General features: G+C 25.2%; 1 long non-coding RNA gene across 1 annotated transcript in view; it reads right to left on the reverse strand.

Moving 5' to 3' along the window:
• Positions 1–19,141, reverse strand: part of LOC139427060 (uncharacterized) — a 179,220-nt gene extending 160,079 nt beyond the window's left edge. The window contains exon 1 of the long non-coding RNA XR_011638215.1: positions 18,998–19,141. This is a non-coding gene — a long non-coding RNA (uncharacterized lncRNA). The remainder of the gene's footprint in view (positions 1–18,997) is intronic.
• Positions 19,142–19,351: the final 210 nt, after the last annotated feature.

Below are 19,351 nucleotides of genomic sequence, written 5' to 3' on the forward strand. Positions count from 1 at the left end.
TGCCCTTACGTCTTAACAAATAACAGAATATTATATTTCTGCAATACTACGCATAATAGGATTTTTCATAAACTGTACATTTATAATTCAGGTATTAGCATTTAATTAATTTCTTTCAGAAATTCTTTTTTGGTAGAAAATGAAGCACTGGTAAGTACAAAGAGTACAAAGCAATGGAAACCAAATTAAAATATATTCTCTTATTAAAATTATAAGAGAAAGGTGCTGAATGCAAAACCTTATAACAACTCATTTTTTCGTTAAGAACTGAAGCTAAAAATTACATAATTTGAATAAATTATTATATCCTTATCTGAAATAACATGAAACATCAGAAACATTCTTTGTTAGAAATTTCATATGTAAACTGTTTTTATTTTCATGTAATATTCAAACAAAGAAACAATTAAGGACCAAAATGTTTTTATCATATATGAGTTAAGACGGGAATTATTTCTGAAGCCCAGAATATTTCATACACAGTTATTATAATAGATATTTGTGTTATAATTTTAAAAAAAAATGTATTAAAACAAGAGTTTAACACAAATCATAAGGGTGCTTATGCCATCATGAAATGTTACACACAAGTTTTTTTTTGCCGAAAAAAGCGAATAAATTGTATTAAATTTTATATAAACTACAGCATTCAACGATAGTTTGACGAAAGATCATATTATAAAGAAAATAAAACATTATGGGAAAAAGTTTAGAACATGGTTATCAATTGAACTCATATTATCTGTGAAATCAAGTGTAAAATATCATAAAGGTAAAATCTGAAAAGCATTCTGAAGGAAAAGTTAACTATGAACATGAATATGCATTTCTAAGTCATCAGCTATTTCTTAGATATTTGAAATTATCTATGCTGCACGTTTAAAAGGACATAAACGATCTATATTGAAAAAATAAGCATCTCTATGGCTCAGAGAAAAACAAATATTGTTAAAAATAGTCTCAATTTCGAAAGTTTATGTTATTTTGAAAAGTTATGTGAATTTCCTCTTTTTTTTAGGGAATGTAAAAGTGAATGGTTTCATAGCGCAAGTTTTTTTCCAAATCATATAGATAATTTAATTATGAGTTCCTAGAGTGTGAATTTAGTAATCTGTAAAGAATTTAATGAATAAAATTATACCTTTGAATGAGCACTTTTAGTGACAAATGTATTGTTCGAATGCAGCAATTTGGAAACATTTAAAAAGAATGGAAATAAAAGATTAATATTGAAATTTCACTTTATACTTCGTAATAATACTTCATTAATTGACGCTTTTCAAAATATTATTTGTGCAATAAAGATGTATAAAAATATGCAATCAATTAGGTAAATCAATGCAACAATAATTTTGAAATTTATAAGAATTGCAATGATCTTAATATTTATCAATAACAGTATGCTTTTTCAGTTGATTACAAAGTAATGGTTAAAAGTTTTTTTTTAAAACTTTTTTATTAAAATCTGTTGCATTAAGAAAATAACTTAGTTAAAGTATAGCAATTACAAAAAAGGCAAACAATATTTAGGATATCCTTTTTTTCATTTTTAATGAAAAATAAAATGCACTTAAAATTTAAAAATAATGGAAATAAAAAAATGCATTGAAATTTTACAGTCGACTTAGAGGAAGTTGAGTTTATTAAAAAAATAAGAACAGAAATGTTTTATTTAAGAAATATAAGAAAGATGTGGGCATGTTTGAACTCCTCTAATTTTTTCTTTCAAATTAATGATATTACTTAGATGCAGATATGATTTTGTTATTTTTTTTCCGAGAAAGTAAGTCGAATCAAATTCAGCCATTTTCTTGAATGTTAGTCTGATCAAACTAAGCATTGTTTTTAACTATTGAATGTAAAATTATGAAATTAAATTTATAAGCTTACAGTTAAATTGGTTAATCCTTTTTGTTTAAATTGCTTGGAATATTGAAATATTTAACATTAAGCTGCAGTTTTCCTACATTTCCTGCATTTTTATTCAAATACTTACCTATAATCGAGTTGCTCTTGATAGATTCAAACAATATGTGGTGGAGAACTATAAAAATTTTTGAACAAAAATTTCAATGTTTAAAATCTTGATACATTATTAATTATTCAGAAAATGTTCAGGTTTTTCTTTAAGAGTACGCATTTTTGATACATTGTTAATTTTTCATTATATAAATTTTAAGTATCAAAAACATGGATTTCTCAAAAAAACTGTTTACATGTGCCTTCCCTTACTTCAAAAATGTATAGCTTTCTTATTATTTCTTAAAATTTTCTAACATAATTTAGTTGGTTAGATTTAATAGTGCTCCATTAAAAGAAATATTTACAATATATCAGAGGATTGCGTATTTATAATTTATTGATCTACTATAGTACATTAAATGATTGTTTCGGTTTAGTAAATCTTTTTCGTTTTAGTAATTTCCTAGGGCAAATGTATTATAAAAAGAGACCCACTATAAAAGTGCAATTTGAGTTTATGTTGAATTAAATAATTTCCAGATTAAAAATTGTTAAAATTGCGTACAATGGCTGGATGAACTGTCAATTATTTTTGATCAATTATTTTTCGTAAAGAATTAAATAAAGGCAGGTTAAAGCAGACAGTAAAAAATTGAAAACGAATTTCTTGATATCACAATTATTTTGTTACCAATTTATAATACTTTAATATTTTTAAATCTACTTTTCTACTTAAAGGTCTTTCAATCTGCTTTTGAATTATTTTTTTATTAATATATATTATTATTTTGAAGCTGATAATTATGTGTTTAATATTTCTGTAATATCACTTACATTATTAGCATAAGCGATTGTTCTAAATTTCGCTAGCAACAGAGAACTTATAAGAGTATATCGATCTGCAGCATACTAAAAGTGAAAACACTGAACTTCAAAATTAACACAGTGTAAGAAAAATTATTTACATCCATGTACCCTATATCTTTAAACACGTGTTTTATATCTGCAACTACTTCCATTACAAGTAACAAAAGTAAAAACACTGCTATTGAGCGCACTTCCATTATCATTGTGTAAATATGATTATGCACTCGGCACAAGTATTATTAGAAGAGTTATAGAACTTTTTACATGCATTATTTTTACTCATTAAACTTTAAATCTGTATCAAAATGGCGTCGCATATAAACAGCTTCATGGATATTTTTTTAAATTAATCCTAGCTTTGAATTAAAAAAATAAAGTAATTTAAAAATATAAATTATTGTTTGAAAACACCTCAGTACCTTTAAAAGACTTTTCGCACTTTTAATTCACATTATAACAAAAATTGATATGTTATTGATAATTTCTATTGGTTAAAATTATATATTTCCCAACTTAAAAAAATTTCAACAATTGTCATAAATTAAGTGAAATCAATACAGAAAGTTTTGTTTTCATGTTTTATTGTTATTTCCTTCACAACCCATATAAAAGAGCTTAATTTTTAAACTCAATAAATGAAATAAAAGTTCTTTATCTGCAGAATTATTTCATGTTTGTTTCTTAGTGAAAGAAAGTGAAATCATGCATTTTTTGATGGTGCATTAAATTCACCTTAAGGTATGATAATTAAATCATCAAATTCGTAGTCGTTTTTAAGGAAATGAAGTGGTGAATCGTACAAACAATGGAATCAATGAGTTATTATACTGAAACGTGAATTCATTTAAGTGCTAATGACAGTTAATTGAATTCTAATTACCAATCTCGTGCCTGTGCGTCTTCCTGTTTGTGACAATTTATTGCAACCTCTTTAAAAAAAATTATCTCGGTGGCACTGCTTTTATTTCCAGAAATTTTAAATAATATAACTATTCAGCATAAATATATGTTATATTAAGTATTTTCAGCAAATATCAGAATTGCAAACGAGAAACATGCAATTTTTGTTTTGAAATTTATTTTTAGGACATTTTATATGTCAATCATATATTCGTGCCAAATTTGTTTGAAAAACTGTGATCGTTTAAGAAATTACGTTAAATGCATAACTATACAAAGTTATAATTTAGTAATTATTGCTTAAAAATGATAGCACTTTATTATTGGTTTTGAAAAGGAAACCTTGGAGAAGTTTTCACCTCTTTGTATAATTTGAAATGGAATCTGATTAGAATTGATCTTTTATGATCTTTTTCTTGATGATCTTTTCTTATGATCTTTTTATTGTTTGATGATCTTTTCCTGATCATCAAACAGATCTTTGGTTTATATATTTAATCCTGAAACTGTCATTAAATCAAAACGTTAATCAAAGAAAATTAAAAAATTAATATCGGAAAAATTTGGTTGTAAGCAAATCAGATAAAACTAATTAGTTATACTAATTAGATTATACTAATTAGATTAAACTAATTAGAAAGTTAATGGCACTTCATTTATTTGTTAAAAATTTTTCTTAAAAAATGTGGCATATATGGAATTTAAAAAAGTTATTTATGAATAACGTGAGAATATGAATAGATATGAGTACTTTTAAAATTCTTTAAAATTCCTGCGCAATAATGCTGTAAAAATAAATTTTAAATATTTTAACTAAAAAATGAGAAGTATTTTTTTATTTGCTGCAACTTTTAGTTCAAATTTGCGCAATAGTGTAAGTTTATTTGATCCAGTTTTAAGACAGCTACTTATCGAGTTGAAAGAAATGATTTTATTTTTATGGACAGTTCTTCCTTATTTTAGTGCAAAAGAAGCATTTAATATAAGAGTGTTAATTCTTTAGAAGAACTAAGCAAAAAAACTTCAAATCATTTTAGAATCATACTCTAAAAATAAAATTCAATAATGCACCATAATATTGGTAATTTGAACCGTAATACGAAAAAATAATTGACTATAATCTAAATAAAGTGTTAAAATCTACCATTTGCATCATAAAATAACTATTGTATCGTTAAAAAAATAAAAACTACGATATTAAAGTTCAAAATGCATCAAACTTAAAAACAAAATTGTGTAAAAAAATGTGTTTAAAAGTCAATTCATTATTGAAATATAAATTGTTAACATATTTCGTGGTGAGTTTATTTTGTGTTTTTTTCCGTGTTCCTAATAGAAATTATTTGCTCTATTTCGTATTATATAAATCATTAATTCTTTTTAATAATTCATTTTATGTGTTAGCAATAGAGAGAAAAATTATTTTATGTATATTTAAAATGCAATGCAATATAATGGTAATGCAATAAGATGCAATATAATGGTAATGCATTAATTAAAATGGCAATGCAATAAGTACCATGTTTAAACATTTTCTTGAAAAGAAATACTAGTTTCAGAAATTGAGTGAAGAACCATAATAAGTTTTAGTTATGATCTAGTAAAAAATATGCCAATTTTTTTTTTAAATTTCAAATAATCATTATTATTTGATTATCGGAAGCGTGTAAATATTTCTATTAATGGAATGCTTGATCAATTTGAAATGTGTTTCGTAAAATTTATTTTTTACCAATGCTTATTGGTTTTACTTAAATAAAACTTTTTATTTTTTACCAATTCCCCATAATTTAAGGAATTAGGTATGTTTGATCTCTTATTTAATAATATACCATAAGTAAAACTATAGAATTTATCGAACACTCAAGTTCCACAAATATTTAGCTTTATTTATTTTATTTTACACTTCTTGGACATTTGAACATTTTTCTGAACATTTGACCATTTGAACATTTGAACATTAAATTTCTCAAACTAAAAAATATTTTTAATGATTCTCAGTTTCTAAAAAACATGTGAAGTTGAGTTCTGATGCTAGATGTAATACTAATTTCTGCAAATCTTTCTGTCGTTAATTGTTTTAATTTACGCTCATATTGAAATTTATTACGTTCATATTTAAATTAAAAATTTTTTTAAGAGACTTCAGAAGGATACTTTCAGAAGATTTTAATACATTTTGTTTCTTTAAAATTAGAAAATATTACTTCGGAAATTGAGTCAAAGAATTGAAGTCAAAGAAATGTTTTGTCTAAAATTAAATAAATGAAACAATGAGGATAAAATATGCACCGTAAGAACAAAAACGAAACAAAGTCGAATTTCTTAGAAAAATACAGAAAAAAAATTCAACAAAATTTTACTTTAAAAGTGTATGTCAACAGCTGACAATCTTTCGAAATTTCATGCTTAACTATGCACTGTAAAAAGAGGAACAGAAAAAAAGCTCAATAAAAAAAGGATTAAAAATTGTTTCACTTCTTTGGGAAAGAACAACATATTTTTTACACGAGATTGAACTTTTGATTCAAATTGAAATAAATACCATCAAAAGTTTATCACTTTGATCAAAAGTTTATCATAATTATGTTTTGTATTTTGTGTATTTATTGTTTTAAATGGGTAAAGATAGTTTGTTAAATATTGTAAAGTGTCAACACCGTAAAAAATATAAGATCAAATTTTGGTAAAAAGTATTGGTACCCTGAGTGCCACCCCCGGAAAATCCGTAGGATCCGTCGAATTCCTTTTACCATAAAATCCCTTTCTAACGTAAAATTTTATACCGTAATATCTATTTATTTATTTCATTCTTTCAGTTTTATTACAGTAAATATTACTTTAAAAATTATGGTATATCAGATTTTTTTTCTCCATAAAATTTTATGGTAAAAATGAATTTTATGGTAAAAAGTACTGATATCTGAGTGTCCATACGTTTTACTTAATTTGATCCTTAATTTTTTCGAGTGAAGTTTTCCTTATACAGATTACGTAAAATGGCCAGACCTTGGTAAATATATATTGATATACTTGCAATTAAGCTCGTGAAATTGGATAAATGCTTCTTTTATCAATAGAAATATATTATTCCCCATTAAAAGTAACTCTTTCTTTATACCATCAGTAATCATTACATATTTAAAAAAATAATTATTCGATACCAATGCTATGTAAATAAATGATTAATTACACTCAACCAGTACACTCATCGTACGTTCCTGTATTTCTTAGACATTCATTAAACATTGTAAATATAAGAAGTTGTCATACAAAAGTCCCAACCCTTGTTAAACTTTAAATACCTGAATTACACTTTCAGTAGTGTTATCTCTATCCAATAAATTGGATGTAGATGAAAGGAAATGACTTGAATGACGTTGTACTAGACTTGAAAAAAACAGTTTTGAAATCATTCTACTTCATTTGAAAAAGTTAAAAAAAATTCGAAACATGGAGACTTAAAATAAAATATCATTCACTTGTTTCCGAAAGTTAACTCGAATGCTCAGCATATAAATCTGTTTTTTAATTCATATTTTATATGGATACGACTGAGGTGGTTTAGCTATATTTGTAGAAAAGAAAGTTGATTAGCTCCAAGAATGAAAGAGTCCCATTACAACTAAGTAGTATATTCAGTGTTCACAGTTTTCATTTAGTGTAACAAGGGCATTGGTCACGGGTAAAAGCTATTGATTAATTTTAACTATTAACATTAATTTCACTATTACAAATAATAAAACTAAATCCAGTAATTTATAGAACTTGCATTTTCGTAACTTCCAACTAGATTTACTGGTTTTTACGAGTTATTGATTACCTAAACCTAACTGTTAAAGTAGTTTTAAAATATTTAACAATAAAATAATGAAATATTTAAGTCAAAATTATATCCTTGAGAATAATACAAATATGCTTCTATTATTTAACTAGTATGTAAAATAAATAAGTACTTATTATTTCATACAGCAAAGCTGCAGAGGTGTAACTCATGATCTTCTAAATATTTGATTCCATTAAACTACTACTATTAAAAATTTAGTCATATGCCAAATAAAAATAGTTAAAATAAATTACTTAACCATTTGATGTTTACAAGTCAATATATAAATAAATGAATAAACGAACTAACAATTTACTTTTTTCTTCCCAAAATACTGTTTTTATTGTTTTTTGATTTAATAACTATTTATATTTATTTAATATAGAAAACACGACAACATCAACTTCAAACTTGATACGCATTGGTATTAATGAAATTTAAAAACTCCAAATGCTTAAAATATAATTTTGTCGAATTTTTTCAAAATATAATTGATTATGATGTAAAAGGAAATACAACGATGTACCATGATGTATTTTAAAACAATCTTTAAAAAAAGAAATACGAAGCTAAAGATTTGAGGTACGTAAGAAATTTAGTTTTTGGTTTTCAAATTTTCTTTTAGTCTTAGGTATTTTTTGCTGAATATAATGTAATTTTGTATTTGCACTCGAATTATTAACTTTGCACTTGATTTAAAAATATCTATAACAGCTTAAAACGATAAAGAATCTTAAAGTTTGTTATATACTTTTCCATTTTCTCAGAAGTTAAACTTTGTCGAAATTATCTCACTACACAGAAAGTTACCCATTCTCAAAACACCCATAATGTATCTTCTTCATCCAAAAATGCTATGGTCAAACAAGAATTTAATCTCAAAGCAATGTGACATCTTCACGTTTCGAGAAAGACAATAGAAATTCTCATTACAGCTACATAATTTGCTGAAGAACACTCCGCTTTGCAGTAAAAATAAAATTTTAAAGCAGTGTAGTGTCTCTAGCGAAATGAAAAGGCTTTGTATATTGCATGTATTATGTACTAGACGGTGGACATTATTGCATCAGAATGCTTGTCTTTTCTAAAGCGAACTGCCCAAAACAGAAAATATAAAAGTGCATCAGTTGATTAAATGTTGAAATGTGTCTCTTTTAGGAAACTATCTATCTCTGTCTTGTTGGTTGAAATCGTTTAATTAGTTTCTGAACTGGAGACACAAATTAAATATTATATCAATGCATTGCTTGTAAACATGCTGATACGCTGTAGCATATTATTCATAATATTAAAAAAATATTTGTAATTTTAGTTTTTAAAGCTGATTTAAAGAAGTATTCCTATTAAACTTTACATTAAAAAAATGAAACTAATACTTAGTTTAACAAAATCTTCAATGTTTAACAAATTAGGTGAAAAGTTTTAAAAATCATTTATTTAACAAGAAATTTAATTTGATTGATTTTATTTTTACTTTGATTTTTATTTAAATGCTGAAAATTTAGTTTCTAATTTTTAAAATTATATTTTATTATGATCTATTATTTTAGAATGCTTCTTTGAAGTAGAAACTTTTTATGAGTTTTTTTTTCCATCTAAAAGTATTAATTGTAAGAATATAAAGTATTTTGTTCTTATAGGTAAACATATAAATAATATAATTTAAAGTTTAATAATTTATTTCATTTCATGTTGTATGAAATCTTACATTCAATAATTGATATTTAAAATATTTAGCTGATTAAAAATGTTCCTTTCCTTAGAATTTTTATGTGATTTTCGTCATAAAGTTATACTTTATTTCTTAATTTTTCATAATGATTTATAAAAAATTAATGTAATTAAAAAATAAGTAACAAAGAAAAAAACATATTTTTAGTGCTATTTTAAATCCGAAATGCATTGAAAGAATGGGTATATTTAAAGATAGAATAACTATAAATTGATGAGCGATACAACTTTGCGAATAAGTATTAGCTTAAATATTTGCACATTATATGTAAATATTTAGTTACAAGTTATATATTTATATTTTTATAAACAATTCTTTTGGAATCTCCATACTGAGATTTAAAATAAGAAAAAAAATAAAAAAGGTGACTTGTTTTTACCCTTAAACCTTACCTTAGACCTCTTGTAAGGATAAAAAAATTCCACGCAAGATTCATTCAAGATTTTCAAACAAAGACAATTTTCTTTCTTTTATTTATTATGAGATCCCTTTTTCTTGATTAGGAAAAAGAAAAAATACCAATAATATTTGATCAAATGATTAGAATTACACCTACTGGTGGTTATCGTAATGGCAAAAAAAGCATTTCTCAAACATGTATATAGTTAAAGTAGATGATCAGACATAAAAATGACTTTCACTCAATAAACATAATATTTTTTGAAAAATTTAGATCTCCTAGCCATAAATTAAGGAGAAGCTGATGGACAAGGACTAAGAAATATGATCGCAATGTTGGGCTCAAATTATTGGAAAAGTAAAGAATCATTTTTTAATTATTCTCGTTTAATTTTTGTAGGTAGTAAAAATGAATCCTTGAAGAGAAAGTATGCTCTTGAGCCTGATATCGTATTTAAATTATTACTTGAATTAATTCAGTAACATTTTCAGGGCTGACTTTTGAATTATTGAGATTTCATAATGTTAAACTCCGTTCATTGGATCAAAAGTGATTAGTTTTTTGATTTCTTTCAAACTAAAATTTAGTTAAACTAATTTTTCACCAAAATTTAGCAAAACAATATATAAATTAACTTCAGTTAGGCTAAACTTGAATTTAGATAAAGGCAGATTAGAGGCAGGAATTTAGATAAAGAGTCACATGCATGCTGTGTTGACTTAACTATTTATCGGTGACAATTGGATAAAGTTAAATATCATTATACTGTGTGGTAATTTTTTATAAATTTGTCAAAAACCCTTGTTAAAATTAATTTTTAACTCGTGAAGTATTAATCAAAATTTGGATGTTTTATTGCATTCTCTTTCATATTTGGGCTTAAAAATTTGCTTAGTTATTCCGTAATTTTTTTTTTTTAAAAAGCTGTTTTTGACCACTTTAACAACACTACGCGGGACTAAAGGGGATAAGCTATGGGACTAGAGTGGACTATCATGATTACTTGTTAAGTAGACATTTATTACAACTCACAAAGGTATATCTAAAGCCAAAATGAAATTCATTTAAATTTACACCTTATTAGAGAATAAATAATTAAAGAATACCACAACTAAAATACTAATTTTTAACAAAGAATTTTATTACACTAAAAATGTCATTTTGAATGGATTTATGTTTGAATTAATTTGATAAATATTTTGAAATATATTTTTATTTCATCAAAAAAATTTATGTGTCAATTTTATAAGTGCATTAAGATGCACACCTGATGGTTCTACTTGCCACTGGCTATGAAAGTTTAGTAAACAATTTTTTTTATTGAGATTTGAGAAATGAAGAATAAAAATGTGGTAGCAGCGTCCTTACTGTGGGAGCAACGTTAGCCCAACTAATATGGTGCCCCTGAAAGAGTGGCCAACAAATCTACCCTTAGATGCCTGTATGATGCCCAGGTGGGTCATTCTAACAGGTGGGCATTGGAAAAAATTATTTGATGAACTATATCTATCTTTTCTTTTCTTAAGAATTGAACATCATAATGTCCAAATCAATATTAAATTACACTATACCAACATTACACACAAAACTTTTTTTTATTTTAAAATTTTGATTAGCACAAGTCGTTAACAATTAGTGAGCCAGACTTGTCACGAAGTTTCAATTTATTTATATTGATTTCATAACGTTGCAATTTAAATAATAAAAAACATATAATGGAAAAATCCACTTAAAGCATGTCCACACTATCCCCATGAGGATATATGTGTGTTTATGCCTAATTATACTTAGTTGAAACTATAAAGAGCAATAGTTAATATTGAAAAAAGTAAGAACATTGTTATTTATAACATATTAAAAAGAGTAAATGTGAAATATATTTAAAGAGTAAATTTCAAAATTACTTTTGCACCTTAAAACCTTTCACTTTACAAATTTCTACTAAAGTATTCACAGTCTGATTATGCAAAAGTTTTAGTGTTATAAATTTACGATATCTCACAGAGGATATTTTACCAATAAATAAAAACGTTATTTAAGCTGTTTACTTTAGCCCCATCTCCCCACTAGCTCCCTTCTTTTCCACTGAATTTCAAATTTGTGTCTTACTACTAAATGACCGGAGAAAAACTTTTGCAAAACAAAACATCTGTGTGGCAAAACAAAACATATGGAAGGTTTTAGTGGGCATCTTCTCTGTTAAAAGTTGGCTTATTTTAACCAAAAAGCTTATAAAGAAGTTTAATCATTTATTTTTCATCGTACACTACATTACAATCGAAGCAGTTATAAAACCGAAGTTCAATATGAATACGCATTATTTTTTTTAAAGGTATAAATAAAATTTAAATCCACTAATTCCATTTGTAGACAAAGTCGAAAATTAGTCTGAAAATATTCTCCACAGATAAATCAATAATTCTAGATATTTTTTTAAAAAAATATTGCAAATTATTTGTTTCTTAAAAGTATATATGTTCCAATATTTAATATCGTATAATGGATATTAATTTCACAAATTTACTTAAAAACATGTAAATTTTATAATGAAGTTTGCTATATTCTAAATGATTTGTATAGCTTTACCCTCACTCACATAGTGTGGCTCATAAATTTCATGTCTTTTCTCCAGTGCACCTGTGAATATTTGTAGCTGCATTGGCTTCTCTCAAAACAGAAATGTTTTGGAAAACATTATGAAAACGTGTTCAGTTTTAGATTTATTGCACACGCATGACTAACTTCAGAGCTTAGAGCATTACCCAGTTGGTCTATTTCGATAGAAGGAAAGAACCGATACAGCAGTTTCCTTTCTCAATTGCTTTTCTCGAAGCTAACTGTAAAGAGCTATGATATAATAAGTCAGAAGCAGAATTTTCAAAGCGGCATATCAGAAATACGTATAACTTCATATATATTTTAATTTTATTAATATTTATTTTTGTATTTCGAATATATTAATTCTCGTCTGTCTATTTCGGATCTAATAGACAGGACACTTATGAAATTATGTTCCGAAAAGGAAGAAATATTGGTGAAAAATATTCAAATTAAAATAAGGAATTTCGTAACCTTAAAAATTACTTAGTTTAGCAAAATTGTTAATGTTTATAGTTGATATTAATCTATGAGCTTAAAATTGCATTTAAATAATGTATATAAGTTAGTTTTTTAAATCAATGAAATAATAATTTGCTTAAAACAATAAAATAATAGTAGAATTCTAAGCATAACAGAGGGGAAATCACACATGTATTTTGTCCTAAAAAATGTATTAAATATGTGTGAAAACAAAAAAGTGTGCAATAATATGCTACTTTAAGGTGCAATGTTTAATTTAATAGCATAAAATAATAAAAGAGCCTCATAATTTAATTGCCAGGTAATTAAAAGCGTCCGTAGCAGAGGGGACGAAGAAAATCCCACATTTTTGACACGTACTGTTATTTCGGCTATATTCTGTGATTTGGAACATCCTAAATATCATTTGACATTTTTTTTAATTATCACATTTCAAGGTAAAATAAATTATTATAAGACTTTTTAAATTGCTTACACATTTTTATTAACTTCAAAAAATGCAATGTAACAGAGGGGACATTTTGTAAATTTGACAAATAGTTGCAGGGAAATATCATGCCATTTAACTAAACATTGCACCTTAAAATAGCATATTATTGCATAATTTTTTGTTTTCACATATATTTAATACATTATTTATGATAAAATACGAGTGTGATTTTCCCTCTGTTACGCTTGGAATTCTACTACTGGTTTCAGTTGGCCTGGAATTCAACAATAACTTATATTAACCTCAAACTTATATTTCTGAATATACCTATTATGTGAATTTAATTTTAAAATGCATTTCAGTTTTAAATATACTCATGGAATTTTAAAAGTACGAATTATTTTTCCTAAAATTATTAACTCAAAGGTTACATTTATAGCATGTAAGGAAGTTTATTTATTACAAACGCCATAACAGATGTATTGATCACGTATGTCTTAAAATTTCTACTTAATTAATGATAAATACTAAGGAGAAGTGATAAAATAATAGTAGTTAAACAAGAACTAAGAAGAAAAAGATTATAAAAAAAGTCCGTAGATTAATCTGTTGAATGAAACTATACTGGGAAGCTTTTCATGTGTCATAAAGTTTTTATATCTTCTAACACTTCTAACATTTTTTGATGAATTCCCAAAAATTTTTGTTTTGTTTTGTTTTTGAACTAACATTGATAGACTGCTTTTTTTCGACTATGTTTCGCTTTGTAGTTATTGAAATTATTATTGAATACAGAAAAGAAGAAAAAAACGAAATAACTTGACATGCATTAATTATTGCAATTTAGAGTTGGTGTATCAATGATTTTGCATTGATTAACAAAATCTAATTTCCCCACTATATTTGGAAATCTGTATTTATATAATAAAGATTTCGAAGCATAAATTGTTTGTAAATTAATAATCATATACAGTGATAGGGGTCATATATAGTAGTACTTTTTACTTTACAATGCATAAACATTCCCAACATGAACTTTGATACTTTACATTTTCAGTCAATTTATTCCATCTTTAAAAATAGTTAAGTTTGACATTTTATTCATTATTTATACATCTTTATTATTTGAGTTAACCTAAAATCTATTTATAGAAATGTTTTAAAATAAAGGTGTGCAATAAAATGTAAAATTAGGAAAAAAGATGCCAAAAATCTAGTAAAGATGCTAAATGATGTAGCAAGGTATCCATAAAACTTTTTTTTTTAAGTCACATTTTTTTTCTGTGAATTTTAATTTAAAATAATTTAGATTTATCATGCCATGTTAGTCAATTTTTTATAATCTACTTCAAACAATAAGAGATTTGAGATTTAATTTTAAATGAGAATTTTTTTTTGAAAATATGCAGTAACTTTTCATTTCTTGAAGAAAAAAAAATAAAAGTCTTATCTTTGTTGATAAACATTTTTGGCAAGCGAAATGTCTGAAAGCTTCAGTTATGCATCTGATTAATTTAAACATATATAAGTTTTTAACTTTATAAACTATAAAGAAATTAATCTTTAGAGAATAGAATTTCCAGAAATTAATAGTGAATACAGATCTGACCCTCATATTCCATGTGGAAAATGATTGTTTTATTATTGAAGAAAAATTAAAATTCTATTACCCGTGGTTTTTTCCTCGAATGTTACAGTTATGAAAAGCAGCAGAGAGCCAGAACTTTAACTGAACACTGGAGTCTGAGCTCAATATTAAAAACAACTACTTTTTGTGACTAAAATTGTAATGAAAATAGTGCATAGTCTAACACATTGGAGAAAATTTCAAGATTCAGTCTATCGAATAAGTAAATTTTTATAGTGTCCTAAGTCATCTATTTTGAAAAAAAAAAGAATAGGCGACTTATAGTTATTTAATCAGGATACTCAGTCTATAGAAATAGTCTATAGAAATAGTCTATAGAAATAGTAAATCAGTATTGTATGCTTATTAGATAAATTTAAATTAACTATTTTGAAAATGGAAAAAGCATTATTTTGAATCAATATAGTGGACTATATATTTTAAGAGATGTCTAGTGCTAACAAACGGTCTTAGGTTCCTCAAACGGTAAGTAGTCAAATTATCTGGTTATAACATTTTAAATTTATAATTCGATAAAACAATCAAACAAATTTTTACAAACTAATCTTCAATATAAAATAATGCTCAATTCTAATATATCATCGACTTTCTAATAGTTCAATAAAGTTTTATGTTTGTCCTTATATGTACTGTAATTATTATTTTACGACTATTTTGTATCTTAAAGACGAAAAGAAACATTCATTGTGTTTGGTTATCGGCTTTTAAAAATTCATAATTTTTTTCATGCATTTATGAGTGTAGCCAATTTTTCCTTAATTAAAGCTATTGTAAGATATAATGAAAGTAAGAAACGAGGTGAGGTGTTTTTATTTCTTGTACACTCAAATTTCCTGTGTACGTTAAGCAAATACTTTCTGATGCAAATCTGTTTCTCAAAAAATTCCTATCTAAGCAGCAAATTAGGTTGTTTTTGGAGACATTTACTTTTAAAGTTTTCTCGGACACATAATGTGTTAGTTTTCAGTAATTATAAAGTCTGTTCAAAACTTTCCAGATTTTAAAAAATAAAAACCTAGTTTGACACAAAATGCGCCGAATTAAATTTTTGCTGCATCAGCAAAATACTAATTTCTTTTTAGACATTGAAATTTGGAATTGAAGTTTGAGTTTCAAAAATAAAATATTGCTTTGAAATCAGTATTGAGAAGAGACTGTTTTAAAATCAGTATTGACTGTGTTAAAATCAGTATTTTTGCACATTAAAAGTTATGAGGTTTTTTTATCTTTATATTCCAGCTATACATCAAAAGGCAAATGGTAATATTACTGCGCCACTGTCTTGTAATACTATATAATTGTAGAAAATATTCTCACCCAAAAAATAAAAACGAAATAACTCAAAAGGGGAAAACTTAATGATTTTAAAATGATATGCCTGTTGAAGTAGAAAAAAATATAATAACATTTGGATCTCACAGAATATTGAATCTGTAACTATAATATATATTTTCTTATTATTTATTAAACCCTCCTACACAAAGACTTGATTGAATCAAAAAACAGCACCTGACAAAAAAAATCTTCAAAATGACTCAAAACCGTGATAATTTATACTTACGTATGAAGCTATTAAATCATTCTTAAATTTATTTTAAAGTTCTAAACATAAAATTTAGAAACAGGGACATGAATTATTCTTTAAAATTTCAGAACTATCCTTTATTTGTGAAGTTAAATGTCCACTATCATTATTTTTTTATACTCGTGAGGAAAAAGAATACTAAAATGATGAAAATCAATAGTAAATATAGTAACTTCAAACGATTTAAGATGCATTAAAACTTTGAAAAATTTGTTGATCGATTGAGAAATTTTAACAAAAACTGAATATTAACTTTTTTAATAATTTCTGATTCGAGATCATATAAAGAATAAAATGAAATCAACTAGTTTATTTTTGTGAAATTAATAAAATTGAATTGTATTAAAATTTTTTCGATGAACGATAGAATTTGCTTCCAAATAAAATGGAACACTTGGAAACATTGTAGACCTGTCATCATATCCTATGTAATTAGATTTGCCAAAATAAGATATTAGAGGTTAGTTATTATGAGATTAAAATGAAATAACCTAAAAATAACATAGTACAAACGCATTTAGGAAAAGAACATTATTATAACTTTGCGTAAACTAAGGATCGTATTTTGAATAAGTAACTTAGGTGATTTTTTCTAATGAAAAAGTTTGAAATTTTTGCATCATAATTTAATGAAACTTTTTCTTATTTTTATGCTTTATTATTCCTGTTTTGTTCAAACAATCTTCTTGATCAAGGTTTGAGAGGTTGTAAACAACACATATATATTTAAAATCATAAGCTGTTCTTTATTGAACAAAACCTTAAGGATCTAAGCTTTAAGGATTTATAAGCATTTTAATATAATGCAATTATTTATCATTACCTCAATTGGAATACAAGATTGAGTAGGGATTGCTTCTTCCTAAATTAAACTTCAAATTTAAATGATGATGACATTTTAAAATTAATTTCTTATCTTCATCGTCATTTTCTTAATTTTTTTTTATCGCAAAATTATTAACCTCAAGAACTATTATACAATTTTAAATGATATATTTTGTTTATTGTTGTTTAATTTACTTTATTTGCTTCTGAAAAAATGTATAAAATTTATGAAATTTAATTATGCATATTTGTTAGATTTTTTTTAATTTTTCAAGTGGTCATTTTTATTAAAAAGTACTAGACCGATATAATACTAGATAAAATACTAGATATAAACCGAACGATAGAATCAATTTTCAAAATTTTTAAATTTTCTAGCTTTAAAGTTTGTAGTTTTAATATTTTAATCGAAGATTTGAGTGAACACTTTTTGTACTACTTTTTGTATGAATAAGTAATGTGAAAAAAGAAAAAAACTTGCACCTTTTTAAAAAAAATAAGTGTTTCAAAAATGCGTTTCGAACCTACTTAAGTCCATAATTTGTAATTTTCCTTTTTACATATTTTTTAAGTTTGTTTTGTGATTGAACTTTTTTAATGAAAATCATAACCTGAAAATAAATGCTTGAGTTGTTAGAGAAACAAAACATGTGATAACATACATTTTTTACCATTTCTGTGTATGACCTGTGTAGTTTTTTTTACTTTCGTTTTTTTTTTTTAAATTTTATATAGCAACGTTAGCTACCTTTGATAATAAATGCAAGTCTGAACTTAACCAAATTAAGTTTTTTCATCATAATATTTGGACATTTGTATCATCATTATAAAGAATAAATCATTATAAAGAAATAAAGACCTAAATCATTATAAAGAAATGATATTTTTTTCTAGAAAATAGTATCAAGTTAATTTTTAAGCCAACATAATTGATATGAAATTTAAAGCAAGAGATAACTGATTTGTAAAAAGCGTTTTATACAAAATAAATAGCTGTGCATTATACAGTTTTCTAGCTGTCAGAAGTTTTTTCTTTCGTAAAAAGATTATATTTTAATTCCCCTTCTATTTCCTTATCTGCATGTATTAATATCACTATATATTCTCAAACATTTCATTTATTTAAATATATATGTAGACATACATTAATATTGTCATTTTAAAATTACACTGATAATCTAAATTTATAATTGTTACAATTTATCTAAAATTAACTAAACATATATTTACATGATAAACGATCTTTTATCAAATTTTACATAATCAGCCTCTAACTTCAAGTAAATCATACTAATTTAAAACAGATAAAATAAAATAAATCTTACATGCCATGCATCAATTCAATTTTTGTGTACAAGACATGAGAGAGAGTCACTCAAATTCGTGACTCAAACAATAATACAACAATATGTTTACATTTTGCATTATTGAAATTGAAACATTTTCTGAAAGCTTTACACGAAAGGAATTTATTGCAATAAGTTTATGTTATTTTCTGTTCATTAATAATTTAAAGTAATCATTGAAATTAAATTTTGTGTAGAACTATCACAAATTTTGTAGTGCCTTATCTTGTTTTGCATTATAACCAAAATTTCGATTTTTGTGCAATTCAATTTCTATGTTTGGCTGTGTTTCTGAATTAGGTTTTGCCCAGAGCAGAAAATCAATGTTCCTTTCCTATCTTATCTTTGCATCATAAATATTTTACTGCAGTGATGAATTTATTCCGCGTACTTACCTTAACTTGAAATATTCTTCATTAACTTCATTAGAACATATGCTAATCATACAAAACGTTGGACGACAAATATTCGATAATATTTTCCAAAACAGTGCCCCGAATTGACTAAAGTTGAAAGCAGTGAAAATGGACATTTTACTTGAGAAAAAGAAATAAATTTTAAGAGCTTCCGTATCGACAGATCTCCTTCATTGTCAACTAAGAATTCTTGAAAATTCAGAGATAAGACAAGTTTGAAAATCGATAAGAGGAATATGAAAATGACGATCTCTTGCTGAGATTAGAAATTCCCAATTCATTAAGTGAGAAAACGAAAGGATAAACATTCATATATTTTAAATTTCATCCCTC

The sequence above is a fragment of the Parasteatoda tepidariorum genome, chromosome X1 (genome assembly GCF_043381705.1).
Source record: "Parasteatoda tepidariorum isolate YZ-2023 chromosome X1, CAS_Ptep_4.0, whole genome shotgun sequence".
Taxonomy (NCBI): domain Eukaryota; kingdom Metazoa; phylum Arthropoda; class Arachnida; order Araneae; family Theridiidae; genus Parasteatoda; species Parasteatoda tepidariorum.